The sequence below is a fragment of the Pimephales promelas genome, chromosome 3 (assembly GCF_988280905.1).
Source record: "Pimephales promelas chromosome 3, fPimPro1.hap1.1, whole genome shotgun sequence".
Taxonomy (NCBI): domain Eukaryota; kingdom Metazoa; phylum Chordata; class Actinopteri; order Cypriniformes; family Leuciscidae; genus Pimephales; species Pimephales promelas.
In genome coordinates this window covers 46,262,380-46,272,379 of record NC_142771.1, presented here as the reverse complement: position 1 = coordinate 46,272,379, position 10,000 = coordinate 46,262,380, and the positions used below count along the sequence as shown (strand labels likewise).

At 47.0% G+C, this 10,000-nt stretch overlaps 51 non-coding genes across 51 annotated transcripts in view; all 51 read left to right on the top strand.

Moving 5' to 3' along the window:
• Window position 1, top strand: part of LOC148989739 (5S ribosomal RNA) — a 119-nt gene extending 118 nt beyond the window's left edge. Inside the window, exon 1 of the ribosomal RNA XR_016156397.1 lies at window position 1. This exon is cut by the window's left edge and continues 118 nt beyond it. This is a non-coding gene — a ribosomal RNA (5S ribosomal RNA).
• Window positions 2–64: 63 nt separating this feature from the next.
• Window positions 65–183, top strand: LOC148989738 (5S ribosomal RNA). Its single transcript, XR_016161429.1, has one exon. It is a non-coding gene; the product is annotated as a 5S ribosomal RNA (ribosomal RNA).
• Window positions 184–246: 63 nt separating this feature from the next.
• Window positions 247–365, top strand: LOC148989737 (5S ribosomal RNA). Its single transcript, XR_016156396.1, has one exon. It is a non-coding gene; the product is annotated as a 5S ribosomal RNA (ribosomal RNA).
• A 63-nt stretch (window positions 366–428) lies between these two features.
• Window positions 429–547, top strand: LOC148989736 (5S ribosomal RNA). Its single transcript, XR_016156395.1, has one exon. It is a non-coding gene; the product is annotated as a 5S ribosomal RNA (ribosomal RNA).
• Window positions 548–720: 173 nt separating this feature from the next.
• On the top strand, window positions 721–839 carry LOC148989735 (5S ribosomal RNA). The gene has a single exon (XR_016160686.1). It is a non-coding gene; the product is annotated as a 5S ribosomal RNA (ribosomal RNA).
• Window positions 840–902: 63 nt separating this feature from the next.
• LOC148989734 (5S ribosomal RNA) lies at window positions 903–1,021 on the top strand. The gene has a single exon (XR_016156394.1). It is a non-coding gene; the product is annotated as a 5S ribosomal RNA (ribosomal RNA).
• A 63-nt stretch (window positions 1,022–1,084) lies between these two features.
• Window positions 1,085–1,203, top strand: LOC148989733 (5S ribosomal RNA). Its single transcript, XR_016156393.1, has one exon. It is a non-coding gene; the product is annotated as a 5S ribosomal RNA (ribosomal RNA).
• A 63-nt stretch (window positions 1,204–1,266) lies between these two features.
• Window positions 1,267–1,385, top strand: LOC148989732 (5S ribosomal RNA). Its single transcript, XR_016162425.1, has one exon. It is a non-coding gene; the product is annotated as a 5S ribosomal RNA (ribosomal RNA).
• Window positions 1,386–1,448: 63 nt separating this feature from the next.
• LOC148989731 (5S ribosomal RNA) lies at window positions 1,449–1,567 on the top strand. The gene has a single exon (XR_016156392.1). It is a non-coding gene; the product is annotated as a 5S ribosomal RNA (ribosomal RNA).
• Window positions 1,568–1,630: 63 nt separating this feature from the next.
• On the top strand, window positions 1,631–1,749 carry LOC148989730 (5S ribosomal RNA). The gene has a single exon (XR_016156391.1). It is a non-coding gene; the product is annotated as a 5S ribosomal RNA (ribosomal RNA).
• Window positions 1,750–1,812: 63 nt separating this feature from the next.
• On the top strand, window positions 1,813–1,931 carry LOC148989729 (5S ribosomal RNA). Its single transcript, XR_016161428.1, has one exon. It is a non-coding gene; the product is annotated as a 5S ribosomal RNA (ribosomal RNA).
• Window positions 1,932–1,994: 63 nt separating this feature from the next.
• On the top strand, window positions 1,995–2,113 carry LOC148989728 (5S ribosomal RNA). The gene has a single exon (XR_016162193.1). It is a non-coding gene; the product is annotated as a 5S ribosomal RNA (ribosomal RNA).
• Window positions 2,114–2,176: 63 nt separating this feature from the next.
• Window positions 2,177–2,295, top strand: LOC148989727 (5S ribosomal RNA). Its single transcript, XR_016156390.1, has one exon. It is a non-coding gene; the product is annotated as a 5S ribosomal RNA (ribosomal RNA).
• A 172-nt stretch (window positions 2,296–2,467) lies between these two features.
• LOC148989726 (5S ribosomal RNA) lies at window positions 2,468–2,586 on the top strand. The gene has a single exon (XR_016160685.1). It is a non-coding gene; the product is annotated as a 5S ribosomal RNA (ribosomal RNA).
• A 63-nt stretch (window positions 2,587–2,649) lies between these two features.
• LOC148989725 (5S ribosomal RNA) lies at window positions 2,650–2,768 on the top strand. Its single transcript, XR_016156389.1, has one exon. It is a non-coding gene; the product is annotated as a 5S ribosomal RNA (ribosomal RNA).
• A 63-nt stretch (window positions 2,769–2,831) lies between these two features.
• LOC148989724 (5S ribosomal RNA) lies at window positions 2,832–2,950 on the top strand. The gene has a single exon (XR_016167691.1). It is a non-coding gene; the product is annotated as a 5S ribosomal RNA (ribosomal RNA).
• Window positions 2,951–3,123: 173 nt separating this feature from the next.
• LOC148989723 (5S ribosomal RNA) lies at window positions 3,124–3,242 on the top strand. Its single transcript, XR_016163120.1, has one exon. It is a non-coding gene; the product is annotated as a 5S ribosomal RNA (ribosomal RNA).
• Window positions 3,243–3,305: 63 nt separating this feature from the next.
• On the top strand, window positions 3,306–3,424 carry LOC148989722 (5S ribosomal RNA). The gene has a single exon (XR_016156387.1). It is a non-coding gene; the product is annotated as a 5S ribosomal RNA (ribosomal RNA).
• A 63-nt stretch (window positions 3,425–3,487) lies between these two features.
• LOC148989721 (5S ribosomal RNA) lies at window positions 3,488–3,606 on the top strand. The gene has a single exon (XR_016160684.1). It is a non-coding gene; the product is annotated as a 5S ribosomal RNA (ribosomal RNA).
• A 63-nt stretch (window positions 3,607–3,669) lies between these two features.
• On the top strand, window positions 3,670–3,788 carry LOC148989720 (5S ribosomal RNA). The gene has a single exon (XR_016156386.1). It is a non-coding gene; the product is annotated as a 5S ribosomal RNA (ribosomal RNA).
• A 63-nt stretch (window positions 3,789–3,851) lies between these two features.
• Window positions 3,852–3,970, top strand: LOC148989719 (5S ribosomal RNA). The gene has a single exon (XR_016167680.1). It is a non-coding gene; the product is annotated as a 5S ribosomal RNA (ribosomal RNA).
• A 166-nt stretch (window positions 3,971–4,136) lies between these two features.
• Window positions 4,137–4,255, top strand: LOC148989718 (5S ribosomal RNA). Its single transcript, XR_016161689.1, has one exon. It is a non-coding gene; the product is annotated as a 5S ribosomal RNA (ribosomal RNA).
• Window positions 4,256–4,318: 63 nt separating this feature from the next.
• LOC148989717 (5S ribosomal RNA) lies at window positions 4,319–4,437 on the top strand. Its single transcript, XR_016156385.1, has one exon. It is a non-coding gene; the product is annotated as a 5S ribosomal RNA (ribosomal RNA).
• A 173-nt stretch (window positions 4,438–4,610) lies between these two features.
• Window positions 4,611–4,729, top strand: LOC148989716 (5S ribosomal RNA). The gene has a single exon (XR_016156384.1). It is a non-coding gene; the product is annotated as a 5S ribosomal RNA (ribosomal RNA).
• Window positions 4,730–4,792: 63 nt separating this feature from the next.
• On the top strand, window positions 4,793–4,911 carry LOC148989715 (5S ribosomal RNA). The gene has a single exon (XR_016161427.1). It is a non-coding gene; the product is annotated as a 5S ribosomal RNA (ribosomal RNA).
• A 63-nt stretch (window positions 4,912–4,974) lies between these two features.
• On the top strand, window positions 4,975–5,093 carry LOC148989714 (5S ribosomal RNA). Its single transcript, XR_016156383.1, has one exon. It is a non-coding gene; the product is annotated as a 5S ribosomal RNA (ribosomal RNA).
• A 63-nt stretch (window positions 5,094–5,156) lies between these two features.
• On the top strand, window positions 5,157–5,275 carry LOC148989713 (5S ribosomal RNA). Its single transcript, XR_016156382.1, has one exon. It is a non-coding gene; the product is annotated as a 5S ribosomal RNA (ribosomal RNA).
• Window positions 5,276–5,447: 172 nt separating this feature from the next.
• LOC148989712 (5S ribosomal RNA) lies at window positions 5,448–5,566 on the top strand. The gene has a single exon (XR_016160683.1). It is a non-coding gene; the product is annotated as a 5S ribosomal RNA (ribosomal RNA).
• Window positions 5,567–5,629: 63 nt separating this feature from the next.
• LOC148989711 (5S ribosomal RNA) lies at window positions 5,630–5,748 on the top strand. Its single transcript, XR_016156381.1, has one exon. It is a non-coding gene; the product is annotated as a 5S ribosomal RNA (ribosomal RNA).
• Window positions 5,749–5,811: 63 nt separating this feature from the next.
• On the top strand, window positions 5,812–5,930 carry LOC148989710 (5S ribosomal RNA). The gene has a single exon (XR_016156380.1). It is a non-coding gene; the product is annotated as a 5S ribosomal RNA (ribosomal RNA).
• A 63-nt stretch (window positions 5,931–5,993) lies between these two features.
• LOC148989709 (5S ribosomal RNA) lies at window positions 5,994–6,112 on the top strand. The gene has a single exon (XR_016156379.1). It is a non-coding gene; the product is annotated as a 5S ribosomal RNA (ribosomal RNA).
• A 63-nt stretch (window positions 6,113–6,175) lies between these two features.
• On the top strand, window positions 6,176–6,294 carry LOC148989708 (5S ribosomal RNA). The gene has a single exon (XR_016156378.1). It is a non-coding gene; the product is annotated as a 5S ribosomal RNA (ribosomal RNA).
• A 63-nt stretch (window positions 6,295–6,357) lies between these two features.
• On the top strand, window positions 6,358–6,476 carry LOC148989707 (5S ribosomal RNA). Its single transcript, XR_016156376.1, has one exon. It is a non-coding gene; the product is annotated as a 5S ribosomal RNA (ribosomal RNA).
• A 63-nt stretch (window positions 6,477–6,539) lies between these two features.
• LOC148989706 (5S ribosomal RNA) lies at window positions 6,540–6,658 on the top strand. Its single transcript, XR_016161426.1, has one exon. It is a non-coding gene; the product is annotated as a 5S ribosomal RNA (ribosomal RNA).
• A 63-nt stretch (window positions 6,659–6,721) lies between these two features.
• On the top strand, window positions 6,722–6,840 carry LOC148989705 (5S ribosomal RNA). The gene has a single exon (XR_016156375.1). It is a non-coding gene; the product is annotated as a 5S ribosomal RNA (ribosomal RNA).
• Window positions 6,841–6,903: 63 nt separating this feature from the next.
• Window positions 6,904–7,022, top strand: LOC148989704 (5S ribosomal RNA). Its single transcript, XR_016156374.1, has one exon. It is a non-coding gene; the product is annotated as a 5S ribosomal RNA (ribosomal RNA).
• A 174-nt stretch (window positions 7,023–7,196) lies between these two features.
• On the top strand, window positions 7,197–7,315 carry LOC148989703 (5S ribosomal RNA). The gene has a single exon (XR_016160682.1). It is a non-coding gene; the product is annotated as a 5S ribosomal RNA (ribosomal RNA).
• Window positions 7,316–7,378: 63 nt separating this feature from the next.
• LOC148989702 (5S ribosomal RNA) lies at window positions 7,379–7,497 on the top strand. The gene has a single exon (XR_016156373.1). It is a non-coding gene; the product is annotated as a 5S ribosomal RNA (ribosomal RNA).
• A 63-nt stretch (window positions 7,498–7,560) lies between these two features.
• LOC148989701 (5S ribosomal RNA) lies at window positions 7,561–7,679 on the top strand. The gene has a single exon (XR_016156372.1). It is a non-coding gene; the product is annotated as a 5S ribosomal RNA (ribosomal RNA).
• A 63-nt stretch (window positions 7,680–7,742) lies between these two features.
• Window positions 7,743–7,861, top strand: LOC148989700 (5S ribosomal RNA). The gene has a single exon (XR_016156371.1). It is a non-coding gene; the product is annotated as a 5S ribosomal RNA (ribosomal RNA).
• Window positions 7,862–7,924: 63 nt separating this feature from the next.
• Window positions 7,925–8,043, top strand: LOC148989699 (5S ribosomal RNA). The gene has a single exon (XR_016156370.1). It is a non-coding gene; the product is annotated as a 5S ribosomal RNA (ribosomal RNA).
• Window positions 8,044–8,106: 63 nt separating this feature from the next.
• On the top strand, window positions 8,107–8,225 carry LOC148989698 (5S ribosomal RNA). The gene has a single exon (XR_016156369.1). It is a non-coding gene; the product is annotated as a 5S ribosomal RNA (ribosomal RNA).
• Window positions 8,226–8,288: 63 nt separating this feature from the next.
• LOC148989697 (5S ribosomal RNA) lies at window positions 8,289–8,407 on the top strand. The gene has a single exon (XR_016161425.1). It is a non-coding gene; the product is annotated as a 5S ribosomal RNA (ribosomal RNA).
• A 63-nt stretch (window positions 8,408–8,470) lies between these two features.
• On the top strand, window positions 8,471–8,589 carry LOC148989696 (5S ribosomal RNA). The gene has a single exon (XR_016156368.1). It is a non-coding gene; the product is annotated as a 5S ribosomal RNA (ribosomal RNA).
• Window positions 8,590–8,652: 63 nt separating this feature from the next.
• On the top strand, window positions 8,653–8,771 carry LOC148989695 (5S ribosomal RNA). Its single transcript, XR_016156367.1, has one exon. It is a non-coding gene; the product is annotated as a 5S ribosomal RNA (ribosomal RNA).
• A 63-nt stretch (window positions 8,772–8,834) lies between these two features.
• On the top strand, window positions 8,835–8,953 carry LOC148989694 (5S ribosomal RNA). The gene has a single exon (XR_016161423.1). It is a non-coding gene; the product is annotated as a 5S ribosomal RNA (ribosomal RNA).
• A 63-nt stretch (window positions 8,954–9,016) lies between these two features.
• Window positions 9,017–9,135, top strand: LOC148989693 (5S ribosomal RNA). The gene has a single exon (XR_016156365.1). It is a non-coding gene; the product is annotated as a 5S ribosomal RNA (ribosomal RNA).
• A 63-nt stretch (window positions 9,136–9,198) lies between these two features.
• On the top strand, window positions 9,199–9,317 carry LOC148989692 (5S ribosomal RNA). The gene has a single exon (XR_016162572.1). It is a non-coding gene; the product is annotated as a 5S ribosomal RNA (ribosomal RNA).
• Window positions 9,318–9,490: 173 nt separating this feature from the next.
• On the top strand, window positions 9,491–9,609 carry LOC148989691 (5S ribosomal RNA). The gene has a single exon (XR_016160681.1). It is a non-coding gene; the product is annotated as a 5S ribosomal RNA (ribosomal RNA).
• Window positions 9,610–9,672: 63 nt separating this feature from the next.
• LOC148989690 (5S ribosomal RNA) lies at window positions 9,673–9,791 on the top strand. The gene has a single exon (XR_016156364.1). It is a non-coding gene; the product is annotated as a 5S ribosomal RNA (ribosomal RNA).
• Window positions 9,792–9,854: 63 nt separating this feature from the next.
• Window positions 9,855–9,973, top strand: LOC148989689 (5S ribosomal RNA). The gene has a single exon (XR_016167669.1). It is a non-coding gene; the product is annotated as a 5S ribosomal RNA (ribosomal RNA).
• The last annotated feature ends 27 nt before the right edge of the window (window positions 9,974–10,000 follow it).

Sequence of the window (10,000 nt, the reverse complement as noted above, 5' to 3'; positions counted from 1 at the left end):
TTTATATAGTTTACTACCCTAATGTTCTAACCATTCAAATAGCCCAATTTTGGCAGCAGATTTCGCTTACGGCCATACCACCTTGAGGACGCCCGAACTCGTCTGATCTCGGAAGCTAAGCAGGGTCGGGCCTGGTTAGTACTTGGATGGGAGACCGCCTGGGAATACCAGGTGCTGTAAGCTTTATATAGTTTACTACCCTAATGTTCTAACCATTCAAATAGCCCAATTTTGGCAGCAGATTTCGCTTACGGCCATACCACCTTGAGAACGCCCGAACTCGTCTGATCTCGGAAGCTAAGCAGGGTCGGGCCTGGTTAGTACTTGGATGGGAGACCGCCTGGGAATACCAGGTGCTGTAAGCTTTATATAGTTTACTACCCTAATGTTCTAACCATTCAAATAGCCCAATTTTGGCAGCAGATTTCGCTTACGGCCATACCACCTTGAGAACGCCCGAACTCGTCTGATCTCGGAAGCTAAGCAGGGTCGGGCCTGGTTAGTACTTGGATGGGAGACCGCCTGGGAATACCAGGTGCTGTAAGCTTTATTGTTTAAAAAAAAAAAAAAAAAAAAAAGAGTCAATGAAATGGTTCAAAAATCCTAAATTGTCTTTTTTCCCCTCGAAATGCCTGAAATATTCTCTGAGTTTCTTCAGAAAGCCTGAAAGAGTCTCTTTTTTTTTCTTCTTCAAATAGCCCAATTTTGGCAGCGGATTTCGCTTACGGCCATACCACCTTGAGAACGCCCGAACTCGTCTGATCTCGGAAGCTAAGCAGGGTCGGGCCTGGTTAGTACTTGAATGGGAGACCGCCTGGGAATACCAGGTGCTGTAAGCTTTATATAGTTTACTACCCTAATGTTCTAACCATTCAAATAGCCCAATTTTGGCAGCAGATTTCGCTTACGGCCATACCACCTTGAGAACGCCCGAACTCGTCTGATCTCGGAAGCTAAGCAGGGTCGGGCCTGGTTAGTACTTGGATGGGAGACCGCCTGGGAATACCAGGTGCTGTAAGCTTTATATAGTTTACTACCCTAATGTTCTAACCATTCAAATAGCCCAATTTTGGCAGCAGATTTCGCTTACGGCCATACCACCTTGAGAACGCCCGAACTCGTCTGATCTCGGAAGCTAAGCAGGGTCGGGCCTGGTTAGTACTTGGATGGGAGACCGCCTGGGAATACCAGGTGCTGTAAGCTTTATATAGTTTACTACCCTAATGTTCTAACCATTCAAATAGCCCAATTTTGGCAGCAGATTTCGCTTACTGCCATACCACCTTGAGAACGCCCGAACTCGTCTGATCTCGGAAGCTAAGCAGGGTCGGGCCTGGTTAGTACTTGGATGGGAGACCGCCTGGGAATACCAGGTGCTGTAAGCTTTATATAGTTTACTACCCTAATGTTCTAACCATTCAAATAGCCCAATTTTGGCAGCAGATTTCGCTTACGGCCATACCACCTTGAGAACGCCCGAACTCGTCTGATCTCGGAAGCTAAGCAGGGTCGGGCCTGGTTAGTACTTGGATGGGAGACCGCCTGGGAATACCAGGTGCTGTAAGCTTTATATAGTTTACTACCCTAATGTTCTAACCATTCAAATAGCCCAATTTTGGCAGCAGATTTCGCTTACGGCCATACCACCTTGAGAACGCCCGAACTCGTCTGATCTCGGAAGCTAAGCAGGGTCGGGCCTGGTTAGTACTTGGATGGGAGACCGCCTGGGAATACCAGGTGCTGTAAGCTTTATATAGTTTACTACCCTAATGTTCTAACCATTCAAATAGCCCAATTTTGGCAGCAGATTTCGCTTACGGCCATACCACCTTGAGGACGCCCGAACTCGTCTGATCTCGGAAGCTAAGCAGGGTCGGGCCTGGTTAGTACTTGGATGGGAGACCGCCTGGGAATACCAGGTGCTGTAAGCTTTATATAGTTTACTACCCTAATGTTCTAACCATTCAAATAGCCCAATTTTGGCAGCAGATTTCGCTTACGGCCATACCACCTTGAGAACGCCCGAACTCGTCTGATCTCGGAAGCTAAGCAGGGTCGGGCCTGGTTAGTACTTGGATGGGAGACCGCCTGGGAATACCAGGTGCTGTAAGATTTATATAGTTTACTACCCTAATGTTCTAACCATTCAAATAGCCCAATTTTGGCAGCAGATTTCGCTTACGGCCATACCACCTTGAGAACGCCCGAACTCGTCTGATCTCGGAAGCTAAGCAGGGTCGGGCCTGGTTAGTACTTGGATGGGAGACCGCCTGGGAATACCAGGTGCTGTAAGCTTTATTGTTTAAAAAAAAAAAAAAAAAAAAAGAGTCAATGAAATGGTTCAAAAATCCTAAATTGTCTTTTTTCCCCTCGAAATGCCTGAAATATTCTCTGAGTTTCTTCAGAAAGCCTGAAAGAGTCTCTTTTTTTTTCTTCTTCAAATAGCCCAATTTTGGCAGCGGATTTCGCTTACGGCCATACCACCTTGAGAACGCCCGAACTCGTCTGATCTCGGAAGCTAAGCAGGGTCGGGCCTGGTTAGTACTTGAATGGGAGACCGCCTGGGAATACCAGGTGCTGTAAGCTTTATATAGTTTACTACCCTAATGTTCTAACCATTCAAATAGCCCAATTTTGGCAACAGATTTCGCTTACGGCCATACCACCTTGAGAACGCCCGAACTCGTCTGATCTCGGAAGCTAAGCAGGGTCGGGCCTGGTTAGTACTTGGATGGGAGACCGCCTGGGAATACCAGGTGCTGTAAGCTTTATATAGTTTACTACCCTAATGTTCTAACCATTCAAATAGCCCAATTTTGGCAGCAGATTTCGCTTACGGCCATACCACCTTGAGAACGCCCGAACTCGTCTGATCTCGGAAGCTAAGCAGGGTCGGGCCAGGTTAGTACTTGGATGGGAGACCGCCTGGGAATACCAGGTGCTGTAAGCTTTATTGTATAAAAAAAAAAAAAAAAAAAAAAGAGTCAATGAAATGGTTCAAAAATCCTAAATTGTCTTTTTTCCCCTCGAAATGCCTGAAATATTCTCTGAGTTTCTTCAGAAAGCCTGAAAGAGTCTCTTTTTTTTTCTTCTTCAAATAGCCCAATTTTGGCAGCGGATTTCGCTTACGGCCATACCACCTTGAGAACGCCCGAACTCGTCTGATCTCGGAAGCTAAGCAGGGTCGGGCCTGGTTAGTACTTGAATGGGAGACCGCCTTGGAATACCAGGTGCTGTAAGCTTTATATAGTTTACTACCCTAATGTTCTAACCATTCAAATAGCCCAATTTTGGCAGCAGATTTCGCTTACGGCCATACCACCTTGAGAACGCCCGAACTCGTCTGATCTCGGAAGCTAAGCAGGGTCGGGCCTGGTTAGTACTTGGATGGGAGACCGCCTGGGAATACCAGGTGCTGTAAGCTTTATATAGTTTACTACCCTAATGTTCTAACCATTCAAATAGCCCAATTTTGGCAGCAGATTTCGCTTACGGCCATACCACCTTGAGAACGCCCGAACTCGTCTGATCTCGGAAGCTAAGCAGGGTCGGGCCTGGTTAGTACTTGAATGGGAGACCGCCTGGGAATACCAGGTGCTGTAAGCTTTATATAGTTTACTACCCTAATGTTCTAACCATTCAAATAGCCCAATTTTGGCAACAGATTTCGCTTACGGCCATACCACCTTGAGAACGCCCGAACTCGTCTGATCTCGGAAGCTAAGCAGGGTCGGGCCTGGTTAGTACTTGGATGGGAGACCGCCTGGGAATACCAGGTGCTGTAAGCTTTATATAGTTTACTACCCTAATGTTCTAACCATTCAAATAGCCCAATTTTGGTAGCAGATTTCGCTTACGGCCATACCACCTTGAGAACGCCCGAACTCGTCTGATCTCGGAAGCTAAGCAGGGTCGGGCCAGGTTAGTACTTGGATGGGAGACCGCCTGGGAATACCAGGTGCTGTAAGCTTTATTGTATAAAAAAAAAAAAAAAGAGTCAATGAAATGGTTCAAAAATCCTAAATTGTCTTTTTTCCCCTCGAAATGCCTGAAATATTCTCTGAGTTTCTTCAGAAAGCCTGAAAGAGTCTCTTTTTTTTTCTTCTTCAAATAGCCCAATTTTGGCAGCGGATTTCGCTTACGGCCATACCACCTTGAGAACGCCCGAACTCGTCTGATCTCGGAAGCTAAGCAGGGTCGGGCCTGGTTAGTACTTGGATGGAAGACCGCCTGGGAATACCAGGTGCTGTAAGCTTTATATAGTTTACTACCCTAATGTTCTAACCATTCAAATAGCCCAATTTTGGCAGCAGATTTCGCTTACGGCCATACCACCTTGAGAACGCCCGAACTCGTCTGATCTCGGAAGCTAAGCAGGGTCGGGCCTGGTTAGTACTTGGATGGGAGACCGCCTGGGAATACCAGGTGCTGTAAGCTTTATTGTTTAAAAAAAAAAAAAAAAAAAAAAGAGTCAATGAAATGGTTCAAAAATCCTAAATTGTCTTTTTTCCCCTCGAAATGCCTGAAATATTCTCTGAGTTTCTTCAGAAAGCCTGAAAGAGTCTCTTTTTTTTTCTTCTTCAAATAGCCCAATTTTGGCAGCGGATTTCGCTTACGGCCATACCACCTTGAGAACGCCCGAACTCGTCTGATCTCGGAAGCTAAGCAGGGTCGGGCCTGGTTAGTACTTGGATGGGAGACCGCCTGGGAATACCAGGTGCTGTAAGCTTTATATAGTTTACTACCCTAATGTTCTAACCATTCAAATAGCCCAATTTTGGCAGCAGATTTCGCTTACGGCCATACCACCTTGAGGACGCCCGAACTCGTCTGATCTCGGAAGCTAAGCAGGGTCGGGCCTGGTTAGTACTTGGATGGGAGACCGCCTGGGAATACCAGGTGCTGTAAGCTTTATATAGTTTACTACCCTAATGTTCTAACCATTCAAATAGCCCAATTTTGGCAGCAGATTTCGCTTACGGCCATACCACCTTGAGAACGCCCGAACTCGTCTGATCTCGGAAGCTAAGCAGGGTCGGGCCTGGTTAGTACTTGGATGGGAGACCGCCTGGGAATACCAGGTGCTGTAAGCTTTATATAGTTTACTACCCTAATGTTCTAACCATTCAAATAGCCCAATTTTGGCAGCAGATTTCGCTTACGGCCATACCACCTTGAGAACGCCCGAACTCGTCTGATCTCGGAAGCTAAGCAGGGTCGGGCCTGGTTAGTACTTGGATGGGAGACCGCCTGGGAATACCAGGTGCTGTAAGCTTTATTGTTTAAAAAAAAAAAAAAAAAAAAAGAGTCAATGAAATGGTTCAAAAATCCTAAATTGTCTTTTTTCCCCTCGAAATGCCTGAAATATTCTCTGAGTTTCTTCAGAAAGCCTGAAAGAGTCTCTTTTTTTTTCTTCTTCAAATAGCCCAATTTTGGCAGCGGATTTCGCTTACGGCCATACCACCTTGAGAACGCCCGAACTCGTCTGATCTCGGAAGCTAAGCAGGGTCGGGCCTGGTTAGTACTTGAATGGGAGACCGCCTGGGAATACCAGGTGCTGTAAGCTTTATATAGTTTACTACCCTAATGTTCTAACCATTCAAATAGCCCAATTTTGGCAGCAGATTTCGCTTACGGCCATACCACCTTGAGAACGCCCGAACTCGTCTGATCTCGGAAGCTAAGCAGGGTCGGGCCTGGTTAGTACTTGGATGGGAGACCGCCTGGGAATACCAGGTGCTGTAAGCTTTATATAGTTTACTACCCTAATGTTCTAACCATTCAAATAGCCCAATTTTGGCAGCAGATTTCGCTTACGGCCATACCACCTTGAGAACGCCCGAACTCGTCTGATCTCGGAAGCTAAGCAGGGTCGGGCCTGGTTAGTACTTGGATGGGAGACCGCCTGGGAATACCAGGTGCTGTAAGCTTTATATAGTTTACTACCCTAATGTTCTAACCATTCAAATAGCCCAATTTTGGCAGCAGATTTCGCTTACGGCCATACCACCTTGAGAACGCCCGAACTCGTCTGATCTCGGAAGCTAAGCAGGGTCGGGCCTGGTTAGTACTTGGATGGGAGACCGCCTGGGAATACCAGGTGCTGTAAGCTTTATATAGTTTACTACCCTAATGTTCTAACCATTCAAATAGCCCAATTTTGGCAGCAGATTTCGCTTACGGCCATACCACCTTGAGAACGCCCGAACTCGTCTGATCTCGGAAGCTAAGCAGGGTCGGGCCTGGTTAGTACTTGGATGGGAGACCGCCTGGGAATACCAGGTGCTGTAAGCTTTATATAGTTTACTACCCTAATGTTCTAACCATTCAAATAGCCCAATTTTGGCAGCAGATTTCGCTTACGGCCATACCACCTTGAGAACGCCCGAACTCGTCTGATCTCGGAAGCTAAGCAGGGTCGGGCCTGGTTAGTACTTGGATGGGAGACCGCCTGGGAATACCAGGTGCTGTAAGCTTTATATAGTTTACTACCCTAATGTTCTAACCATTCAAATAGCCCAATTTTGGCAGCAGATTTCGCTTACGGCCATACCACCTTGAGGACGCCCGAACTCGTCTGATCTCGGAAGCTAAGCAGGGTCGGGCCTGGTTAGTACTTGGATGGGAGACCGCCTGGGAATACCAGGTGCTGTAAGCTTTATATAGTTTACTACCCTAATGTTCTAACCATTCAAATAGCCCAATTTTGGCAGCAGATTTCGCTTACGGCCATACCACCTTGAGAACGCCCGAACTCGTCTGATCTCGGAAGCTAAGCAGGGTCGGGCCTGGTTAGTACTTGGATGGGAGACCGCCTGGGAATACCAGGTGCTGTAAGCTTTATATAGTTTACTACCCTAATGTTCTAACCATTCAAATAGCCCAATTTTGGCAGCAGATTTCGCTTACGGCCATACCACCTTGAGAACGCCCGAACTCGTCTGATCTCGGAAGCTAAGCAGGGTCGGGCCTGGTTAGTACTTGGATGGGAGACCGCCTGGGAATACCAGGTGCTGTAAGCTTTATTGTTTAAAAAAAAAAAAAAAAAAAAAAAGAGTCAATGAAATGGTTCAAAAATCCTAAATTGTCTTTTTTCCCCTCGAAATGCCTGAAATATTCTCTGAGTTTCTTCAGAAAGCCTGAAAGAGTCTCTTTTTTTTTCTTCTTCAAATAGCCCAATTTTGGCAGCGGATTTCGCTTACGGCCATACCACCTTGAGAACGCCCGAACTCGTCTGATCTCGGAAGCTAAGCAGGGTCGGGCCTGGTTAGTACTTGAATGGGAGACCGCCTGGGAATACCAGGTGCTGTAAGCTTTATATAGTTTACTACCCTAATGTTCTAACCATTCAAATAGCCCAATTTTGGCAGCAGATTTCGCTTACGGCCATACCACCTTGAGAACGCCCGAACTCGTCTGATCTCGGAAGCTAAGCAGGGTCGGGCCTGGTTAGTACTTGGATGGGAGACCGCCTGGGAATACCAGGTGCTGTAAGCTTTATATAGTTTACTACCCTAATGTTCTAACCATTCAAATAGCCCAATTTTGGCAGCAGATTTCGCTTACGGCCATACCACCTTGAGAACGCCCGAACTCGTCTGATCTCGGAAGCTAAGCAGGGTCGGGCCTGGTTAGTACTTGGATGGGAGACCGCCTGGGAATACCAGGTGCTGTAAGCTTTATATAGTTTACTACCCTAATGTTCTAACCATTCAAATAGCCCAATTTTGGCAGCAGATTTCGCTTACGGCCATACCACCTTGAGAACGCCCGAACTCGTCTGATCTCGGAAGCTAAGCAGGGTCGGGCCTGGTTAGTACTTGGATGGGAGACCGCCTGGGAATACCAGGTGCTGTAAGCTTTATATAGTTTACTACCCTAATGTTCTAACCATTCAAATAGCCCAATTTTGGCAGCAGATTTCGCTTACGGCCATACCACCTTGAGAACGCCCGAACTCGTCTGATCTCGGAAGCTAAGCAGGGTCGGGCCTGGTTAGTACTTGGATGGGAGACCGCCTGGGAATACCAGGTGCTGTAAGCTTTATATAGTTTACTACCCTAATGTTCTAACCATTCAAATAGCCCAATTTTGGCAGCAGATTTCGCTTACGGCCATACCACCTTGAGAACGCCCGAACTCGTCTGATCTCGGAAGCTAAGCAGGGTCGGGCCTGGTTAGTACTTGGATGGGAGACCGCCTGGGAATACCAGGTGCTGTAAGCTTTATATAGTTTACTACCCTAATGTTCTAACCATTCAAATAGCCCAATTTTGGCAGCAGATTTCGCTTACGGCCATACCACCTTGAGGACGCCCGAACTCGTCTGATCTCGGAAGCTAAGCAGGGTCGGGCCTGGTTAGTACTTGGATGGGAGACCGCCTGGGAATACCAGGTGCTGTAAGCTTTATATAGTTTACTACCCTAATGTTCTAACCATTCAAATAGCCCAATTTTGGCAGCAGATTTCGCTTACGGCCATACCACCTTGAGAACGCCCGAACTCGTCTGATCTCGGAAGCTAAGCAGGGTCGGGCCTGGTTAGTACTTGGATGGGAGACCGCCTGGGAATACCAGGTGCTGTAAGCTTTATATAGTTTACTACCCTAATGTTCTAACCATTCAAATAGCCCAATTTTGGCAGCAGATTTCGCTTACGGCCATACCACCTTGAGAACGCCCGAACTCGTCTGATCTCGGAAGCTAAGCAGGGTCGGGCCTGGTTAGTACTTGGATGGGAGACCGCCTGGGAATACCAGGTGCTGTAAGCTTTATATAGTTTACTACCCTAATGTTCTAACCATTCAAATAGCCCAATTTTGGCAGCAGATTTCGCTTACGGCCATACCACCTTGAGGACGCCCGAACTCGTCTGATCTCGGAAGCTAAGCAGGGTCGGGCCTGGTTAGTACTTGGATGGGAGACCGCCTGGGAATACCAGGTGCTGTAAGCTTTATATAGTTTACTACCCTAATGTTCTAACCATTCAAATAGCCCAATTTTGGCAGCAGATTTCGCTTACGGCCATACCACCTTGAGAACGCCCGAACTCGTCTGATCTCGGAAGCTAAGCAGGGTCGGGCCTGGTTAGTACTTGGATGGGAGACCGCCTGGGAATACCAGGTGCTGTAAGCTTTATATAGTTTACTACCCTAATGTTCTAACCATTCAAATAGCCCAATTTTGGCAGCAGATTTCGCTTACGGCCATACCACCTTGAGAACGCCCGAACTCGTCTGATCTCGGAAGCTAAGCAGGGTCAGGCCTGGTTAGTACTTGGATGGGAGACCGCCTGGGAATACCAGGTGCTGTAAGCTTTATTGTTTAAAAAAAAAAAAAAAAAAAAAAGAGTCAATGAAATGGTTCAAAAATCCTAAATTGTCTTTTTTCCCCTCGAAATGCCTGAAATATTCTCTGAGTTTCTTCAGAAAGCCTGAAAGAGTCTCTTTTTTTTTCTTCTTCAAATAGCCCAATTTTGGCAGCGGATTTCGCTTACGGCCATACCACCTTGAGAACGCCCGAACTCGTCTGATCTCGGAAGCTAAGCAGGGTCGGGCCTGGTTAGTACTTGAATGGGAGACCGCCTGGGAATACCAGGTGCTGTAAGCTTTATATAGTTTACTACCCTAATGTTCTAACCATTCAAATAGCCCAATTTTGGCAACAGATTTCGCTTACGGCCATACCACCTTGAGAACGCCCGAACTCGTCTGATCTCGGAAGCTAAGCAGGGTCGGGCCTGGTTAGTACTTGGATGGGAGACCGCCTGGGAATACCAGGTGCTGTAAGCTTTATATAGTTTACTACCCTAATGTTCTAACCATTCAAATAGCCCAATTTTGGCAGCAGATTTCGCTTACGGCCATACCACCTTGAGAACGCCCGAACTCGTCTGATCTCGGAAGCTAAGCAGGGTCGGGCCAGGTTAGTACTTGGATGGGAGACCGCCTGGGAATACCAGGTGCTGTAAGCTTTATATAGTTTACTACCCTAATGTTCT